This window comes from Sciurus vulgaris (genome assembly GCF_902686455.1).
Source record: "Sciurus vulgaris genome assembly, chromosome: 5".
Taxonomy (NCBI): Eukaryota; Metazoa; Chordata; class Mammalia; order Rodentia; family Sciuridae; genus Sciurus; species Sciurus vulgaris.
Window position 1 is genome coordinate 141,341,442 of NC_136465.1, and position 16,528 is coordinate 141,357,969.

A 16,528-nucleotide genomic window follows, 5' to 3' on the forward strand; every position below is an offset into this window, starting at 1 on the left:
TCTTGTGAATGAAGGCATTAAGGATTAAAAAAACTCCATTACCTCCCCAATGTCACACAATTAATAAGTAGCAACACATGAGGAATTTGAATGCAACTTCTCCTGATTCTGGAGCTCAAATGATCTCCCTACTCCCAGTGTTTCTCATATTTACATAATCTAAAAATTCTTTCTTAAGGATCCTTTCTCCCTTAGGGATCTCTCCAAAATTCCCAGTTTGATTTGAGAAACTTAAGGTTTTATTCTGTCTTTCAATATGAATTATTAATGCAAAATAGAAGTTTTAGATTTATCATAGAATAAATTAAATTGTTAAAAGATTCTATCACCATAAAAACACTAGCCTAGAAAATCTCAGATCTTCATAAATTTATCTGTAGACTTGGGTCCTCAGGAAGCAGCAAAACCAAAGGGTTTCCTGGGGCTAAGGAAAAGGAGGGCTTTATGCTCCCATAGTCTCTGTTTTGCCCCTGTAGTGGACACTGTGGTGCATACTGCAGATCCAGCCCTTGGAACTGAGTCGCACATTTTCTCAGGTAGTAGCAGAAGTATTGGCTGCAGAGGGTTCATTACTGATTCTTTCCCTAGGAAATTCTTGTGGTCACGCAAACTTATATCTCATTCTTAGAGGTAGCATATTCACTAATTGATTGGGGAGGGGTCTGGGGTGGGAGGGAGTTCAAAGGACTAACTCCTTACTTCCATTCAGCTCAGAGGTGAGGGGACGTTTCTGCTTCAGAGAAGTCTGTGGGTTGGGCTGAGGCCTGTGTTGCAACTCATTGCAGTTCAACCCCTCCCTTTTCTGTCCTGCTTTCCTCTCTTCCCTTACAAGAGCTGCTGCTCAGAACACTTCCCAATAAACCACCTGTATGCAAATGTCTTTCTCAGGAACCAACTAGACAATCTCTCAAGTCTCCTCAAGGAAACAGTCCAAATAAAAAGAGAATGATTATTATGTGCAAGCAGTTTTAAAATAAGATTAAACTCTTGACTGTAACACACTGTGAAGTATGACATTAAATATTTGCAACAACCTCCCCATCCTTAGAAACCATTCTATAAAAGTCTCTGATTCCTCCTTATAGGGGAGAGTCTATACCGCACAAAGATGATTCAGACAATTTAGGCAAAAACAAACAAATAAGGAAAAAACCACAGAGCAGCTTGAATGATCTTGGTTGGTTTTCTAAATTGGTTAAGTAAATAGAGTAATTAATACTAAAACTCTTCACTTTGTATCATGTAGATGATCTAAAATTATAATACAATATTTTGGCCAAGGGAGCTTAACTGATGTTAGGAGGATGATAGAATAGCATAAATCAGTAATAGGAAGTCCTTTGTGAGTTTACATGGGACTAGTGGCCAATCCTTACATCCTCTAGTAATCATAAGCAGGAACAATCTATACAGAGTTCCAGTAGCTGGAGGTGTGCCCAAATTGCTGAGTAAGAATGCAAGCAATGCACAGAAAGAATACGAAGTGACACCTCCTTACAATTTGTGCTTAGTTTCTGAACGTGATTTTATACACATAAGAGATAAATGATAAGGCTAATATAAATAATTCAAGCCCCACATCCATCAGAGACTCAAACTTGCTTGAATCATTTTAGATTAATTAACAAAAAACAATGAACAATCACCAAATCCATTCTTTCCCTCTGAGCTGTGTAGGTAACTCAAAATAAAAAAAGTATTTGCATCCCATTAAGATTAATATATATGTGTGTATATATATAGCTATGTATATATAGTGATTGAGATGTATATATATGTATAAATATAACATATATATGTAATATATATATATTTATATATATAACATATATTACACAAATATATGTCTTTCCACCTTCTGAACTTAGTTCTAGGATAATGTTCCAATTATAAGCAAAAGAACTAAATGTGCTCCTACCCTAACATGTAAATAATTTTCACTGCTACAGTGTTCTTTTGTGTGGCTGTCATTTCATACCAGGATAAGCAACAAAAGCAATTGTTTTCATTTCACTGAGCTATGGCAAAACTAAAATGAGACTACCAGTCAAAGGGGAAGTTAGGAGTGAGAGACAATACAAGGTACATCTGCATTGATAATTATTTGCATTATTGTTGAATGGAATGGAGGAAAACTCTCCTCGCTGGTTAAGATGTGACAGCCAAGAAAAAAATCCAGATGTAGATTCAGAAGATAATTTCTTTGCACAATCTTTACTGACTATGTTTATAGAAGTAAATGTCAAGGTAAGCTTGGCAAGGAACAAAAGAGATGAGTCACATTTCTCTAGTCTCATTCCCGAGATGCTATCTTTTACCTTTCTGAGTATGTACAAATCTGACACTGAGTTTCTGCTCCTTTATGGGAAACAGTGTGCAAACACTCATTTTTCATATATGCTTTGTTTTCATTTCTATGACTTGGAAAGACCAAGTTCCCAAATGCAGAAATCTATGTAATTGTTCTGCAACTGGAGTCCTTGATTGCACTTTGGACTTTACAAAGCAATTAGTTTTAAATGTGCACTTGGAAGAGAAAGTGTAAACTCTGAATTAAAAACCCTTTTCTCTGTGTCTTGCTTTCACATCAGACAAAACCAAGTTCATTTAGAGAGTAGAAAGGTGTGAATAACACTTGTCAGTACCTTGGTTTTTCTGTGTTTTAAGTATGTATTTTTTTTTAATGTTTCTGAGACTGCAAGTATGTAAGCAACTATTATGTTATAACTTACCAAGCTAACAGATGTTAACAGAAAGAAATCGTGCTGGTTCCTTCTAGAATATATTGAATTTATGGTTAAAAAAATCTTGGCTTATAATACTAGCAAGACCCCCTTTTACAGTTTATGTGTTGCTTTCTAGTGGAGATGTGGAGCCTCAACTCAACTTCAACATCCTGAATCACTGCCTCATATTTTAAACTTTTTTTCACTTCCAAACTTCCCTAAGACATTGTATATGTTAATTGCTTCCTCACTGTCTATTCATTCTTTATTTCCTCTTTTTTTTTTTACCGTTTGTGTAATCATACATGTACATAGGGTAATGATATCTGTCTCATTCCACCATTTTTCATACCCCTGCCCCCTCCTCCCTCTCATTTCCCTCTACGTAATCTAAAGTTCCTCCATTTTTTATTTCCTTGTGGTATGGATTCAACCCCACTTCCCTGAAGTTTTCTTCATAGTCACAGATGATCTTTCAGGAAGCATACCTAAAGACTTTGACTCTTTTTTTTTTTTGTCCTCCCCATACCATTTTCCTTATTCATCATCCATATTTCCTTGAGTCTCTTCCTTTGTTCTTTTAACTATGATGACACTATTTAAACTGATTCTAAAAAACTAGCATAACTTCTCAATTTCTCTATTTTGGTCTGGCCTTAAAACTATGAAGTTATTTTTTGATTCATCTCCATTCATTTCCTCCTAAGTCTTGCCTGGTTTTTTTTGGTAATATTCTCCTTTTTCCCTTCTAAATCTTTCTATTACCACCATTTTCCAAGTCCTATGTCATCCTTCTTGTTCTTAACTGACTTCTTTGTTTCAGTTTTTCCTCATTCCAATCATTACAAAGTTACTGCCAGTACACACTCTCCTCCTGCCAAAAAAACCCACAAAAGCAAAAAAAAACAAAAACAAAAACAAGCAAACAAACAAAAAACAAACAAACAAACAAAAAATCCCTTTTATTGGACAGGTCACTCCATCATGCTCTGTGTTTGGAAGTGTTTGGATTGAAGTCAGTTGAGAATGCATCTCTTCTGATGTTCCCTTAAAATTAGACAAATGTTTCCAGTGAAGATGCAGAGAAAATCCACCAGCATTTGTCTTGGATATATATGCTGAGGTAGGTAGGCCAGTTTGGTCTAAAATTCGGAGCTGGATTTCATGGGCTAGAGGTCAGAACTGTGTATTCAAAGCGATATGAAAAACTGGAAGTGGAATGGAGCCAAGGCAGAAATGAGCTGAAGACTATTAGAGGCTCTAACCTAGAATGAGCAGGCCAGGGTGAGGAAAGATGAGGGTAGATGTTATGCATATGATCAAAGGAAATGGCCAGAAGGGCTAGGGTGGGCAAATTTTGGTTGATAAACTCCTAGAGATGATGTGGGGATGAGAAGGGAGTCACAAAGCTGAGCTTTACAGTATCTGTGATTTCTGCCTTAGGAGTAAAGCTGGGCTGTCTGATCTTAGACTAAACAGAGAGTTTAAGGGTTTCCTAGGCTGATTTGCCGAGGGTCATCCTTCCGTGAATTCTTTTACATGAACCTGTTGTTTTAAGCACCTGAATCTAATTCTTGCTCTCCAGTGCATTGTCACATCTCTGCCACAGTCCTCGTCTATGATGCTATACTCTTTCTTCCATGCTTATCTGAATTCTACCTTTCCTTTGAAATTTACTTCATAGGTAACCTGTTATCAATTAGTTCTTTGTTCAAAGTAATGAAAATGACCATTAACTTAACTCCCCCTGTTTTCCACATACTGCCCCCACAAAGAAGTCGAGGAGTCAGAATGTACCAGAAAGCTCACAGAATACAGGAGGCGAGGTCTCTCATGGTAAGAAGAACCTAGTACAGGGTCTGTTTTTGTCACTGCTGCTGCCATCATGTTGACCGTCAACTTTCCTTTGTCCTCACATCTGCCTCGGAGTTCCAAGTCCTGCCATAGAGCATCCAGTTGGATATAAGTTCCATGTTCATTCCTTGTTTGGTCATTTGTGGCAGACATTTCTGCTTCCACAGTACATGGAGAGTAATATCTCCAACCAAGAGTAAATATGTTGGAGGCTTTCCCAAAAGAGAAAGTGCAATATTGTAAGAAAAAGGAGATGCTAGACAGCTTCGACCTTGTAAATTCTCGCTGTTCACTTTGTCCATGAATCATTCCTACGTACCCTAACTCAAAGTGACTGCTGCTGCTCCTTAAGATATTTTTCCCCTTGACCACTATATTTGTATATAACCACCAACATTTAACACTTTCTTTTTTCCTTAATAAGAAGGAAAAGAACCTAAGGACAGGAACCTTACCTCTGTATCCCAGCATTCAAAAAAGAAATTTGCACAAGTCTGAACTGAATAATTTCTTCTTAGGATACTATTTACCACCTATTTCCTTTTCAGTGGATGGTGTCCTGTGAGAATCAGTGGCATGTTTTATTTATTATAAGGGGGAATGAACTAGATTAGGGAAACTGCCCTATCATTTGCTAGGTACCATGTAGAATATTATCTCTTATAATAAGAATGATAAAAATAATTGCTGGGGCTTATTTAGCTTTTTAGTGAGCCCTAGTATGAAGCTAGGGAATTTCCACACATTATTGCATTCAATCCTCAAAACAACTATTTGGATAGGTCTTATTGTTTTGACCCTTTTATAGATACAGATTATTATTGGTTAGAGAGTTTTAGTAACTTTTCCAAAGCTTCACAGCAGATAAATGTAGATTTGAAACTCAAACATAATTCTGTCTGATTTCAAAGTCCTTTTTAATATTTTGTATTGCTTGAATGGCAAGAATGGAGTGTGGAAAAATATATAATTTCAGTAAGTTTTTCCTCTCCTTCATCAATAACTACTCCAGTTTCTCAGTATTACTCAGGAACTTGTCCAAAATGCTAAACTCTGGAGATAGGACCCAGAAATATGTCTTTTACAAACTCGACGTACACTAAGGTTTGAGATCCACTAACCTATATTTTTCCTCATTGTTTGTATCTATATGGTTCCACACCTATGTAAGTCATGTGGAACCCCTACTGTCTGATTTTTGTGATCAATTATATGTCATTATTTAACTTTTATTTCTATTTTCTCATATTTTCCAATGTCTATTTTTAATTTATTTATAAGGCATATTTTTTTTTTTTTTTTTTTTTTTTTTTTTTTTGTGGTGCTGGGGATTGAACCCAGGGCCTTGTGCTTGCAAGGCAAGCACTCTACCGACTGAGCTATCTCCCAGCCCCTATAAGGCATATTCTTATAGGTGTTTTATTGGATGAAGTTTCACATAAATTTTAAAAAATATGAAAATATATGTAGAACATATTGATAGGTCTCAAGTCTGTTTTCTCAGTGTTCTGAACATTTTTTTTAATTTCTAGGAGAAGCGAAACTTAATCTATGCTTCTGAGATTCATTTTTGCTACTGCATGCTCTTCCCCAGAGGAGCTTAATGTTTTTATTAGAGATTTCACATTTTTTGGAACCATTGAATTTTAGCAGTTTATTGAACAGTGTTATTTGCAGCAATGGATGACTGATATGGCCAGGTTCCCAACTCTTTTTTCCTTTCTATTCTCATTGCTATCATCCCATTTCTTTCATTTTTCATAGGAACTATTGCTAGGTCATTGAGAAGTCTTCCAACCTTTAGTTTATATTCCTCTCAATTCATTTTATGTACACACCAGATCTGTCTTCCTGTTCTAAAATATTTTATGGTTTCACATGATTTTCCAAATAAAGTTCAGGTAAGCATCCCTGTTTAGCAAAATCTGTTCATCCTTTGATGTCCTTCTCAAATGCAACCTTCTTCAGGGACCTACCATCGTCCTCTCACCTGATGAATTCTCTTTTTCCTATGGACTTCTGTAACATCTATAGAATTTGTCAGATTCAGCTATGAATTATGCTTTTACACGTGTTTTTAAATTCTGTTCTTTGGCATATTCCTTCTTATGAAAGGGATAATTCTGATTTTGGTATTATCTACTCACAGTTTTATTGTTATACCCAAACAAATTTTATAGTAAATATTATCGAATTGAATTCATAGTCCATTAGTCACAAAACTCCCTGTGCCAAAGTAGATGTCCATTTTCTGGGCCTCCATATTGCCATGGCTGCCAGTGAAGTGAGGATCTAGAGTCCTGTTTTCTGGCAACATCCCTTCCTCCTTTTTCACCAAAGAATATAGCTTCTCCACTTGATTTTGACTTTGATGTCATAACTTGTTTTTGTGCTTTTTCCCTGTTTATATTAATAGCCATGAGAAACCCAGGACACACAGGCTGTTCCCACTGCTGATTTCTCATCTTCTTATGGCTTTAAATAACATGTTTTCCTGATATGTCATTAGCCAAATCCTGAAACCCTGCTCCTATGCCTCTAGAATTCACAGATAGGTTTCAGCAAAAATTTGTATGTGTCTTCCAATCTTCTCTGAATGTTCAGTTGACCCCTTTTTTCAGCTAAAGCATGACCCTTCCAGGAAGACATAGCTTCCAGGTCACCTTCAAGTCTATTTTCTCTCTTACAGTTCTGTTACCACTTGAACCACAGATGATAGTTATCTCTCAGCCTCTATTGCTTTTTTTCAACTCATTTTCCCTTGCTTTTGCCCCAACTTTGAATCTCATACCACTAGGCTATACCACCTATTACCCCTCCTTGTTATAGTCCATTGCAAACTTCCAGATCACTTTAAAAAAACATATATGTCTTAAGGACTTTATTCATGGATGACCGTTAACTCTCTAATACTACTTTAATAGGAAATGGTGGTGATTGTAATTCTTTTTTATTATAACATCTGGGAAAACTAATTTTATGTGTCAACTTGATCAGACCTTTGTGTGCCTATATAATTCTACATTTTATTCTGGGTATTTCTGTGGGGGCACTTTTGCATGAGATTGACACTGAAATATGGTGAACTTGAGTGAAACAGATTGTTCTCCATATTGTGGATGGGTCCTAGATAATTAGTTTGAAGTTGAAGGGCTGAACAGAACAAAAATGCTGACCTTCCTCTGAGTAAGAGAATTCTCCTGTTAGTCCTTGACTCTTCCTGGTTCTCTAGCAGTCTTCTAGCCTCTTTGTATTTGAATTGAGCCATGAGCTCTATAGATTTTGGACTTGTCAAGCAGGCCATATAGCCCATCTTGTAGATTTTGGACTTGTCAGCCTCCATAATCATGTAGGCCAGTTCTTTATGATGACTCTCTTTGTATTTGTATATCTATCTCCTATTTCTTCTGTTTCACTGGAGACACCTGATTAACATCTATCTCATTCTCTCAGTCTTTGGCTTCCTTTTTTTTTCTTTCTTTTTTTTTTTAGTGTTATCTCTCTTCACTCTCTTCGATTCCTCTCCCTTCATTCTCTTTTGGTCCTACAGGAGCTATGCTTTCACTCCTTTATTCCTACAAAACTACTCTTCTCAAGTGACCCACATGGTGCTAGGATCAGTGCTTTGATTCTCAGTCCTCATTCTAATTATTGAAAATATGTTGAGAGCCCAAGTGCATTTTCATTATTATTCTGGTCCCAGTTGGGTTAGTACCACCACCTGGTCTCCTTGTAGTCACCTAATCCTCAATGCAGTTTATTCACTATAGAGAATATTATGCCACCATTTGGACCTTATGAGATGGGCCTCATATTTTTGACCTCTTGTGCTTCTCTGCTCCTAGTTTTCTATTTCTTTTCATCCTACCTTCTTTGCTGATTGTCAAACATTCAAGGCTTTTGAAATTGCTCCCATCTCTATTTGGAACATATTTTCTCCAGACAGCCACACATAGGGCAACAGGTCATTGTTTTAAGGTCCCCTACAAGAGAGGCCTTTCCAACCAAAGAATTGTTCATCTTCACCCTTTAATCTTTCCAACTATCTCAACAGTCTCTGTACCTTTTCCCTTTCTATTTTCCTAGAATAGTATTTGTTGGCATCTGAGAGACTATTTAATTTATTTATGTTTATTTTTTCTGTCTTCCCATTCCACTAAAATGTAAACTCCACAAGGATAGAAATTTTGACCTATTTTGTTTGCTATTATACTCCTAGTAATTATACTTTTGGTTTGCACATTAAGTGTTAAATGAGTATTGGTTGGCTAGATTAACACCTGCACGTACAGGGAAAAAGTGCATATTTTTGATCAGTTTCAGAAATGAGATTCTACTAAACTAGAAAGGCTATTTTCCTTTAGAACAATAAAGACACAGTTATTTAGAATACAATCAATAGGAAATATTTGGCCTCTCCTAATATTCTATTAAGTCAGTTGGGTCTATCCAAAATTTCTGTGTGGCATTTATAATGGAAAGTTGGTGGGTAGTAGTCAGTTCCTAGGTTAGCAAAGAAAAAAAAGTCACTGACTTGATATTTTATTGAAAATTCAATTATCTAGTTGCCTTTGCTTCTAGCAAAATTAATTGTGAGCAATCTTAGTGTTTACATAACAAAAGGCGTTGGTATGGTGTTTCAAAAGGATCACTTTAACCTGCCTAGACAGTACTTTCATGAGCTTGTTGAGAAATAGAATTGACCAAAATCTCTTGCCAAATCAGATGTTTGACCCAAGACAAATCAGGACACTGATGTAGAGGTTTTAACATTATTCTGCTTAGTGCTCAGGCCTTAATCCTCTTTCAAAACAATAATTAGTTCTGACCAAATTCTGAGAATTTATTTTTAATGCTGATTTTACAGATGAGGAAGCAAATGGGGAAGAAGTTAAATGGCTTATTTAAGGCCACATCACAAATGAACAGTGAGCTGAGACTCTGTGGGGCACTCTTGTCTCATGTTTCCAGGTTTATTAATGTCATGATTCACTGCCAGGGTAATCATTAGAATCTAGGCCTGAGGAACATAATTGATCTTCTTGGGTGCTTCTGTGGTGACTGGAGACTGGCAATTAAAATGCAGGCTCTGGAATGAGACCTGGTTCATGTTGATAAAAATGGAACTCTAATCTGTATTTCTGTTCTTTGGGAAGAAGTAACATTTTGTTTTCTCTCAGCCTTCTAGCTAGAAGATCTAAAATAGTGAACTCAATGGAAAAATAGAGTTCTACATGTCCTGATGTTATGTTATAGTCCTGAGGCATGTTATGGTTTATAAGTAAATCATAGTTGGAGTACCTTTCTCAGAGGTGGTAAAGTGGTTTCATAATACTTTTCTAGACAATCACACATTCAATTATATAGATGTGGAGAAGCTCGTTGTGATCCAAAGTTATGAGTTTCTTACAGGGAATAGGGAATTCTGAGTCTTGCCTTTGAGCAAGGTCTCCTTTATGTTAGAAGGATTGAGAAGTAGATCTATGCTTGATAAAACAGGCAATTAATCAATAAGATTATTTAGTTATTTCATATTATTAGTTTCCTCACCTGAAGACAATGGTCATAGTAGAACTTTTCTAGCAAAGTTGCTCTAAGAATTAGATGAAAAAAGCTAAGCTGAGTGTTTAGCACTGTGATTGGCACATGGTAAGTTCAACATAATATTAGTGTTATATTCTTTTTTTCTGCCTCCTCCTTCTTATCGTTATTAAATGATGTTGACTCTTAAGTGACAATGAGAACATATGATCTCCAAATGAGCAGGAATAGGGATGGCAAGGATTATTTTTTCATCCCTTACGTTTCAAAGACTTGCTCTAAAGGCTTTTTCTTCCAGATAGAAGAGAAGATCACTAAAAACAGTTAAAATTAGCATTGAATCATTATAAACCAATGTCCAGAAAATATGAAGTCTTATTTTTTTAGATTAAATGGCAAGAGTATAATAATAGACTGCTGCTGAATAGAGAATCAACATGTTTTCAGAGAATAGAAATTAGAGTGAAGGTAGGATGGTAAAATTAATATTGACTACTGGCTCCTTATTACCATTAAATTGGTTTTTCAGTGAATGACTGTAAGAATTGGTGGGTGGATGTTGGATCCTTGCCTAATCATGGATCCTTGCCTACATCTTCAATGTAGACCTTCTGAGCTTCAGACCCAGCCTTTCTAGCACTCCCAGGATATTTCCATCTAAATGTATGACCCATACCCTGAGTCAAACATTCTTCAAGCCAAATTCATTACCTGTAACTTCAAACCTGCCTTTGCTTCCAGTCCAGTATAAATCAGTGGGAGATACCATGCACCACTATGACCCCATTGGTGGGGTCACTGAACTGTGTGGTGTGGCTGATATATAGATTGTCTTATCCATCATCTCTTCCAACATCCTTTCAGTGTGTCGGTTTGAACTGCAGAGACTGGAAAGCTAAAATCCACATTCCCAAACTCCTTTCTAGCAGGGGTGTCAGATATGATTCATGTTTGTCCAGTTAGATGATTTCACATGGTACTTCAGTTTGGGCTTTGAATTGAGCAATGAAGAGAAAAAAAGCAAGAAGAATCTGTTTGGCTGGTGCAGACTGTTGCAGAAGTGGATATCATTGGGGGGGCCTGGAAGTGGCTACTTCATTAGGGCAGGTGAAGTGGCTGTCACAGAAGCCCATTCCTGGAGTGGGGCCTTGGTCATTGTCCCTGGACACTCTGCCCAAAGTTTATTAGTTTAGCTCTCCAAATTACTCTGTAAGCCTGCAAGCCTTCTAATACATGAGAAGTATAGCAATCCTTTTATGTCTAAAAAAAGCCAACATGGAGTCTGTGCTACGTAACCAAGTCTTGACTTAAGCACTGATTCCTCGGGTTAGAACTTTCAGTTCTAACTTCTCTTCATTCTTCTCCTTTTTAAAAAATCTTGCCTTGATCAGATGTCACTTCCCTCCTTAAATATTCCCTGATCTGCTCCCCACATCATGTGTTCTTCCCTTTCTTTATTCCACTAGGTTTTGTGTTTCTTTTATGGGTTTTGCCATATTCTGCCTTGATTTCTAGTTTGTCTTCTTGTTCCATTCAAGTCCAAGTTGTTTGAGGAAGTATAAAATTAAAATGTACTTACAGGTCTCTTTGAGTTTCCACAGTGTTTATCATAGTGCCACAGATATAGGGGATGATTAATCATTTGAGGAATTAAAATGAACTCACTTTAGGAAGGTTGCCTTTAGAAAAGCTTAAGGATTTTGTGCCTAGAGTTTAAACTATAATATACATGCTGACAAATACTTCATCTCTGTCTTCAGTGTAGACCTCCTGAAGCTTCAGACCCAGCCTTTCTAGCACTCCATCTAATGTACCACTTCTACCCTGAGTCAAACATTCTTCAAGCTGCATTCATTACCTGTAACTTCAAACCTACCTTTGCTTCCAGTCCACTATAAATTGGTGGGAGATACCATGCTCTTCCCGTGTCATTTAAGCTAGATCCCTAGGCAGCAATCTCAAATGTTATATCCTTCTCTCCTTATGTCCAATAACTAACCATGTCACATCCACTCAAGTTACACCCACCTTACTACTTCAGTACATTCGTTACTTATGTCTTCTGTCTGTGCCAGTTCTCATGTGGATTCTGTCACCAGTCTCTTCATTCTACCACAGACTGACCTTCCTATAACACCTCTTTCACATCTTTTAGTTATTTTTAAGTTTTACCAGGATTTCTCTTGATTGCCACTTTAGGGTCAATGCAACTGCCTATGATGTTCAGAGGCTACATGGATCATTCTGAGTACAGCTGGAGTTTTGTTTTGAAGCATTTTTATTTTGGTGTCTGCTTTGTTAACTATTTGTGCTCAGTGTTGTCAGAATATGTGTTTTCAGACAGTCTTGCCATCAATTAAACCAACTGCATCAAATGTAATTTATTATTATTATTTTATTATTAACTACTTTATTGAGAAGTGGAGCATATTGTTGAAAAGTTAGAACTCTGGAGTTAAACTAACTGGGTTGAGATCACCCTGGCTCTGCCACTAACTACCTGGTGACCTTGGGCAAGTTGTTTAATCTCTCAGTGCTTCAGTCTCCTCACATGTAAAATGTGGCTAATAATTATACCTACCTCTTCTTGTTGTAAGTATTGAATAAGTCCATGCATATAGCATGCTTAGCATGATGCCTAGCTCATAGACAATGTGCAGGGTTGGTGATTATCATGACTCTATATTTCAGGTAATTCAAACTATTTAATTATCTAAATGATGTGAAAAGAGAGAAAAGCTAGCATCTCTCAAAATATATATATATGGATGTCAGTAATTTTAGGAAGTAGGTGATTTCCCTATATTAATGAAATAGATATATATATAATAACTTTTATTCTTCTCATTAAATTCAAAATTAGTGTTCAAAGATTGGATTAAATCTTAGTGTTTTATTTGACTTTTATGTTGCTGTGACCAAGATCTAACAAGAGCAATTTTAGAGGAGTTAAAGTTTATTCACCACTCCTGGTTTCAGAGATCTTAGTCCCTAGACAGTGGCTCCATTGCTCTGGGCCCAAGGAGAGATAAAACATGGTGGAAGAGTGTGGTAGAGGAAAGCAGCTCAGGACATGGTCATCAGGAAGCAGAGAGCTCTGCTCACCAGGGACAAAATATATAACCCCTAGGCAGATCCAGTGACCTACCTCCTCCAGCCAGATCCTACCTGCCTTCAGTTGCCACCTAGCTAGTCCATCGAAGTGGATTAATATACTCATTAGGTTAAGGTTTTCATAACTTGATCATTTCATCGCTGAACTTTCTCGCGTTATCTCACACATGAGCTTTTGGGGGATACCCCATACATAAAATATAACACCTGGTAATTGTTAGTAAAAAGTAAGTTTCCTGCACAAGATTCATAAAGAACCAGTGGTTTTTTCCGTAGCTCTTGTAGATGTTTATTGAAGCTTGGTAATCTTTGCATTCTTGTATCTTTCTTTTTTTTAAGGAAAGAACTGGCAATTATACTGTCACATTTCCTGAGTTCTTTAATTGTATAAAATAGGGTGGTGACTTCCGGGGAAAACAGGCAAAGTATTTTTATTAACTATCAAGAGTAACTTGTGGAATTATCTTTCTTTCATTCTTTTCTTTTTTTAACTTCTTATCCTTTAACCTGATTTGTGAAACTAATATCTGTAGTGTCTTATCTTTTCTCCATTAACAGAAAGGTGTCTATAATAAGAAGACTTGTTTTTTAATCATTAAGATACAGCATCAGAAGTTGACAGTGTTAAGATGTGGAAATATAGAGAATTGGGTTCTTTTATTTGCTGCCACCTGGAGATGGGGACAGGTGGGAGGTGGGAGGTGGGGAGTGCGCACCTGGTGAAGGGATGGGGGTTAGAGAGCAATGATGCTGCATCTAGAGCATTCTCCTGCTCAGCAGTCACACTGTTCAACCCCAGTAGGTGCTCAGTACATCTTCCATGAGTAAATAACGAAGTGTTTTCTCATAATACTCAGACTTATTTTATCAGGCCTTGCTGTGCTTTAGATAAAATCTTCTTAAAGAGTGTCAACTTCCTTTTACTTTCTTCCCCAATCTTGTTCCTGAGATTGCTGAAAATCAAACAAAAAAAACCAGCCAATTCTCAAGAACTTTTGTGTCAGTTTAATAAAAGGACAAAAGCAAGCAAACAAACAAAAATCCCAAGTTTCAGCTCTCCTGTTTTAGTCAGCTTTTTCACTGCTGTGACCAAAAGACCTGGCAAGGAAATTTTAGAGGAGGAAAAGGTTTTTTGGTGCTCTTGTTTCAGAGGTCTTAGTCTGTGGATGGCAGACTCCATTGCTCTGTGCACGAGGTAAGGCAGAACATCATGTCAGAAAAGCATCATGGTGAAGAAAAGCAGCTTAGGACATGGCATCAGGAAGCAAAGAGTGACTTCACTTACCAGGTATAAAATATGTAACCCCAAGGCACACCCCAGTCACCCACCTCCTCCAGTCACACCCTACCTACCTATATTTAGTTACCACCCAACTATTCTTTCAAGTGGATTAATGCACTGACAAGGTTAAGTCTCTAATATCCCAATCATTTCACCTCTAAACCCTCCTGCATTATTTCACACATGAACTTTTGAGGGACACCTCAGATCTAAGTGATAAATTCTCTATATTCTATGCATCTTCTGCAAAATTCATCATTGATAAATATGTTTTTGTATGTATGTTTGCCGTAGAGAGAATATTTTCATTTTTGAAGTCAGCAGCAATATTCATCTTCAGAAGAGTGTATACTGTTTAAGAAGTACCTGGATGGTCACTCTGAGAATGAAATGGCAGATGCTCCCCTATCCTCTCTCTTCTCTCTCTTCCTTTCTAGACCAAGTCAAGATAGCATAGGCTGTGATCAAGAGGGAGCTATATTGCCTGCTTAGTATGCTAAATTGGAAAACTTCTGAGTTTCTACAAGAAGCCCAAGAGAGGGGGAGGGGAGACACTTGACAGGGAGAAGGTAAAAGAAAGACTTAGATCAGCACTGTCCAATAAAAACACAATGTCAATCATATTTAATTTTATTTTTTAGTTGCTACATTAAAAAGCTAAAAAGAAACAGGTAAAACTAATACTAGTAATACATTTTACATTGACAGTATATCGCAGTTTTGACTAACCTGATTTCTAGTGCTCAGTGGCCACATGCGGCTAGTGGTTACTGTAATGGGCAATGCCAATTTATAGAAAGGAGCCCTAGCCTGAAGGCCAGAATCTGGAGCCCTTTAAAGAAGCAATAGGTAAAGTTCTGATTGTTGGTAATGGACCTGTGTTCTTAACAAAATTTTTCTTTCGATTTCTGTGTTGGACCAAAATAAAACCTCCTCCCATTTTCCCTATACCTTCTGTAAAGATATCCTATATCTTCTAGGTATTTTCAATGAAACTTTTATGTGTGTTGGCAGGAACTAGTATTTCTTAACTGCTTACCCAAGCCAGGAATGTAATATCTACCTTACTTTCTGCAGGCTAGTGAAGCCAAGCCCTTCATTCAGCAACCTTAACACCTGTGTCTGTCTGCTATTTCTGCTTTGGTTTGGTTGCATTGGATGCTCCAAGGAAAAGGGATTGTGTTTTTTAAATCGGGTTACCCAAAATAGAGAAAATTAGAACAGTCATCAACGGTTGAATGTGAGTGAGGATGGGAATCCAGCAGAAAGAACAAATTGGAGAAGACATGGAGATAAGACAGGGGGAACAGAGGAAGGGGCTCCCCACGCAACATTGGATGGGAGCTTGACTCACTTCTACTTAAATATCAAAATTAAATCTGGAGAACTTTGAGATACTCAAGCAACTGGTAATTTTCATGGGAAGGCATATGCATGATAGCTGTGAAAGATGGGTTAGAATTAATCAAAAGAGTGATGTTCCACCTTGGGAAAATAATTTGGTGACAAAGGCTAAGGTGACTTAACTGGGTACTGACCTGCCATGAATTGACATAAGGTTACTTATTGTTGTTTTTTTCACACTTAATGTGAATTTTTATGTATTTTGCTGTAGAAATGTTAATGTAAGTAACAATGGGGTGCTTCCCCAGACCTTACTATGGGATGTTAAATAATAGAAGACATATGTATCCTATTAATTTTCTGAAGTCCAAAATATTTAGAATTCTAAATTACAGCCAGTCTCTTGAGTTTCCAATAAGGGACCCTGCATCTGAATTTGCACTGGAGGGGTTAGGGGTGGGAATGAATGGAAAAGTCTTTTCTAGAACCCTTCAAGTCATAGCCTAGAGATCAGTGCTTGACCTTCCTGTGCTAAAGTGATCTCTACAGATCTAATAGATGCATATGCTCTTACTTTCTTCCTCTTCCCCCTTCATTTCTCCCACTCCTCATTGATTGACTTCCTCACTTGAAATCCTGTAGGGTTGTGCACAGTTCCCCATATTCA